Source organism: Nicotiana tomentosiformis, chromosome 6 (genome assembly GCF_000390325.3).
Source record: "Nicotiana tomentosiformis chromosome 6, ASM39032v3, whole genome shotgun sequence".
Taxonomy (NCBI): domain Eukaryota; kingdom Viridiplantae; phylum Streptophyta; class Magnoliopsida; order Solanales; family Solanaceae; genus Nicotiana; species Nicotiana tomentosiformis.
Window position 1 is genome coordinate 147,917,470 of NC_090817.1, and position 5,703 is coordinate 147,923,172.

The window sequence follows — 5,703 nt, forward strand, 5'->3', positions numbered from 1 at the left end:
GATAAAATGTCTAAATGGCCTAAAATATGGAATTTGTTACTAATGTTGTTCCCATTGGATGTTATTATTGTAGATTGAAGTTACTTAGTGTAGTGGATCATTGTAGTATCATTAAGGGGCGAATTTCAGGAATGTTGGCTAAACTTTCTCTCTTAGAATCGAATTCCATAATGTTCACGTAAGTTCAAGTATTGTTGGCTCAAGATTTCTAATTTCTATATTCCGGGTTATCTCCTATAAACTTGACTATTCCGAATGAGCCTTATGTCGAAAGATATATGTTCGGAGTATGGTTTGCGTATTAAAATGTTATGACTTTGAGTTGTGTTTTAAAGTAAAACTAGTATACCAATTAGGTGAGAAAAACTCTATGTTCTTAAGACTCTAAATTGCTCATATGTGTACTTAAAGTCTTGATTGAAAATATCTTGTTGTCAATAATCTATATAGATGCTTGAAAATAAAATAAGTGAATTGGGGATATAGAGTATGGCCAAAGTGCCAAGAATTTAAGTTATGATTATGGCTAGTAGTGCAAATGAAATGAGAGGAGGCGATAAAGAATATGAAATGAGCCTCGACTCAATTGTTTAAAAATAGAATTGCCTAAAAGCTTTTGTACTCAATTCATGCCCATAAGTGGCTACTTTAACTAATGTTATGTTTTATAAATATATCCAGTGTGATTCGAGTTCTTACATACTCAGGTGTTGAAATTGTACATTGTCATTTTTGGGGAAGAGTATTGCAAGAATAAATGGTGTATTGATTGTCTATGATTTTGATGTGTGTTTCTATTGCTGGTTGGTATGCCCCATTCTTTGGGAAGAAACCTTTTGTGTTTAAAGTTCCCATTACAAATGGATTTGAAGTATATGATTTCTGAAATATTTTTTATGTTGATATTTGATGGTGGACCTTGAAAATAAAAGAGGTGAAAGTGTGGAACATGAAATACGGCCACCGTGCTAGGAATAAAGAATCTTGTGAATGGCAAAATGAGCCAAGGAAATATTGTTGTTGTGAGCGACTGGAAATACTAATGAGAATTTATACAATGTGAAAGAGGTTGATGTGAGTACAATTGTATTTATGTTACCTTTGTTTCCAAATCAATTAATAAAAAATATTTTTGGGAGTATCATTAGTAAAACCGAGGAAGGGTGGGTCATAAGGCCCACACCTGAAACTACACGTGTCGGTGTAGGTGTGTATTGTGATTATTTCCCTTATTTGGGATGAAATTGAAATATTGGTAAAATTGTAATTATTCCCCTTAATTGGGATGAAACTAGTAATAGCTGTGAATTGAAAAAGTTTACCCACACAGCATATGTGGGAAGACGACCTAGCTGATCGGGTGGAGATCAGACGCCATGTTACGCACATGGTGGTACTACTCTTAGTAACAAGTTTCTTTCGCATCACATGTCAAACCACATTGTTTGTGGGGAGATGGCCTAGCCGATCGGGCGTGATCGAATTCCGTGCTAACAAAGACGGTGGTATATCAGTGCTAATGATTTTCCAACCAAAAATATAAATTATTTTCATATTTTAAAAATTGTTATGTTTCAATTGGGCATTTGGATATAGTTGATTGTGACTTGTTGTTTCTATGGTTTTCCTTTTCTTATATGGTCATTCTATTTTGAAAGAAGACTTTTAGATATATATACTAGTACTATTCCATATGTACTAACGACCCCTTTTGCCGGGGGCGCTGCATCTTCAATGGATGCAGGTTGTTCATCGGCGGGTAACTTTGGTCCTCGTTAGCAGTTACTCCCTATTCAGCAGGTTTTGGTGAAACCTACTCTATTCCGGGCCTGATATATTTTGATGTTGTACTTTGAGTATTGAGGTATAGCGGGGCCTTGTTGCCATCATTTCCATATTACTCTTCTGTTATACTTAGAGGCTCCGTAGACAGGTTGTGGGTGGTGTTTGATGTGGGGAATTGAACTAGAAATATTGGTATTTTAAAAATTATGAAGGAAGCTGCTAATGGAAATTAAATGGGAGTTGCTAATGAAATCTTTTTTAGTGTTTTATTAATGGAGTGCATCTCTTCTTTATTCATGGATGGGTTTGGGTAGAAGAAAATCTAACAGGCTTGCTCGACCGGGTTCACTCGGTTGAGCGCCGGTCACGCTCCCCGAGTTTGGGACGTGACAAACTTGGTATCAGAGCTTAAGGTTTTAAAGTGTCTTAGGATGTCTCGGAGCTGTGTCTAGTAGAGTCCTTCTTATTGGTGTGTTGTCTACCACATCTATTATTAGGAGGCTACATGGGCATTTAGGAATGTCACCTTTTTTTGGTACTCCAGATCGTGCGATAGAGCTCAAGATAGGAAGCTAATTTTCTCGTCATATCTCATTTTCCATGTGAGTAACCCACGGGTTCGAGGCAGTGAGGAGGGAATGAAAGAACCAGTTACTAGGGGAAGTGTTCTTATTCCTATTAATGTCACCACACCACCAAATCATGTGGTGAAAGCACCTAAGAAACGAAAGAGGGTTGTTTGTACCAATAAGCCGGAATGTTTGATATGAAAGAAGATCTACTCGGGTTTATGTTGGATGATTCTTGAAATATGTTATAGTTTTGGAAATAGGGGGCACAAGAATAACAAAGTCCCTAGGTTGGATACACCCATACTGATCTGCCCGATATGCAGGAAGGAACATTTGGTGTTGTGTTATGAGTATGCTTAGGAACGTGTTAGGGTTGGCAGGCTTGGGAAATTCCAAAGGCCCACACATCAAACTTTTACAGAGATTGATACTCCCGCCGTGAAGGCTTGGAGGAAGTATAAGGGGGATGATTATGATGTATGCAAAAAAAGGGTAAATATCAGGTTAGTGGGGCGAGTCAGTTTAGCGGACCCCATCCTCGTTGTGTGAAGTGTATGAGATGTCATTCGGGGGTATGTCACTATGGTACTAATGTAAGTTTTGGATGTGGAGTAGAGGGGAATCAATTAAGGTATGGATGTGGAGTAGAGGGGAATCAATTAAGGTACTGCCCTATCAATCTAAAATCACCAAGTAAGTCACTCCTTGCTACATCATTATGAACACTGCATAATTTTCCTTGTTGTATATGTACATCTGCATTGAAGAGCCTGCATAAATATGGTCTTAACAAAATGCTGAATCACAAAACATTGCATGTACTTACTCTTTGAACGAGACGTCTAATTCATGAAGCCACTTTATCACAAATTCTCTTATTTACAACCTCTTAAGGAATTGAGTTCTGTAATGATTTCCTTGAATTGAGTTATAACCCTAGGCTAATATTTCCCACTTGCTTCCCTAAATTCTCAACAAGGGACTATACCTGATGATTTATTTCAGAATCTTTTGATTCAAATGTATAACATCTGCTCACTTGTGCTTATGCATGCACCGTCCAAAACGTTTACCTATGTGGTATCAAAATTCAATGTATAGCGGTCTAGTGTTAAGATCCTTCTTGAGCCACTCTTTCTCTCTCTGGTGTATGTGGCTCATATGGCTTGAACAGTCACTCTACTCCTTTGTGAGTATTATCATGGAACCTTTCCACTGTCTTGTAACATGAGAGCATATCTTATCACCTATCATGTGCGTACATGTCAATTGAAAGGGGCCACTTGTCCGCATAAACTTTTTGAGAAATTTGAGATTTATCACAAATTCATCACAAGAAGATCTTGTTGTTTGCCCATCTCAGTATGACTTTCATGTTCACCTAAATCGTCTCGCAGTAAGTAGCTCACTTTGTACCTAGTATTGTAGTTGCCCATGAAGTGGCTTGAAATTGCAGCTCGAGAGTTATTATGGCAAAAACATGTCTAGCTCATAGCAAAGTGTTCATTCTCTTTAACCAATACATGATTTCATCCCAACAATAATATGTCCTAGCTACATGGTTTCACTTGTGTGTGGGGTTGAAAGTTAAGTAGACATATCGCGACCTTTCTCTCCCAACTTCAGGTAGATGTTTCAGATTCTGACACATATCAGCATATTGATTTGAAAGACAAGTTTGTTGTATCTCTAGTCCTCTCATAAATGATCAACTATTGTGAAGGGTTAAGCTGTCAGAATGATAATAATCTCACAAGTGTTCAGCTTTATTTTTTTCATCCTCATGGGCTTGTGGCATAGATTCCTTGTGCTAGTCACTGTTAAGAGCATAATGCAACTTCATGTATTTTGAAACCCATATCACATTCAGGGTGCTAGAATATTCTCATTTCGAGTTAAACTGATTTTCCTTACATTTTCTCTTTAGGCCTACTATTGCCGAACAAGGCACATATGGAATGAAACAATTGTTGATGTCATTTTCATGACTCATAGTCTTCCAAGAATAACTGACGCTAAAGTATTTATCCTCCTGACCATGCCTCCCATATGTCACATGTCTAAAATGACTCATTTATTTTAAATCTTATAATCATGAACATGGTCCCTACATTATCAATGCCTACTAGGCAACTCTATGCCTCATTTGTAGAATCAACGATGTGATCACAATGATTAACCATGATAGCGCTATTGGTAGTAACCTTCATGTCTCTTAGGATATAACCTCATGAAATACTCTGCTTAGCCCATTGATGGATTCTTGAATAATTCCAGCCAAATCTCGAACCCCGTCATTCCTCCTTGTATTAAATCTATGGGGATTGAAGGTTCAAACATGTCAAAGAATAAGCATCATCTCGTGATCAAATATATGGGATAGGAAATTTTATCGTCATATTCATGCTATCAAATCTTAGAGAAATTGTTGGAGGTCTCCAAAGGTTTAGTTTGGGTGTTCGGCGTAGAGATTTAGAGTTGAAGAAAGTGAATAGGTTATTCTCAGGATTTTCTCCATGAAGATATTATGTGAATTTCTAATAAAGGTAAAGTATGTGTAGTCACATTAGGCCTTATGAAATCTTGAAGGAAATATGCCGAACTATGAGTATGATGTTTCCCCATCCTTAACCTTTATGTACCCGGTGTTTCATGTGTCTATGTCCAAGAAGGTAGTTGGAAATCCTATGTCTATCATTCCGGTGGAAACTATTGAAGGTGAAGTTAATGGGTAATTGGATTATAAAAGATACCTAGTTGACATTCCTGTTAGATAAGTCCAGAAATTGATATCTACCTCCGTTAAAGTAAAGGAAGTATTATCACTTGCCTGTATAACCAAATGGTTGAGGCTCAAAAGGGTACTTGTTATGTGTTATGATTTAAATATGTGCAACTCATGTCTAGATATCACTTCTGTAAATGTAATACCCTTAATGTTGAGATCAGTGTTATTGATATATACGGTGATGCTTTGTTGAGTTATGTATATGTTGTTAGGGAGGTTATGTGATTCTCTGGCAGGTGAATAGGCCCCAATTACGTGGGAGACTCTGACGAAATTTTTGAAAATTTAGGGAGATAGTCAAAAATTTGGAACCGCTGGTGTATGTTATAGCAATTGAGTCACATTGGGTGCTAATGGTGAATTTTGACCCTCATTTCCTCGAGTGATCCTAAGCGGGGGAGAATGTAAGGCCCCGTTAAATATTTCCTAATGATTTAAGATTTTAAAGTGCGCCAGCGGTATTTAAGGATAGCGTATTCGAGTATTAAAGAATACCTATGGGATAGGACCACATCACTTTGAAATGAAAATATATATTTAAGGTGTGTTGGAACATAA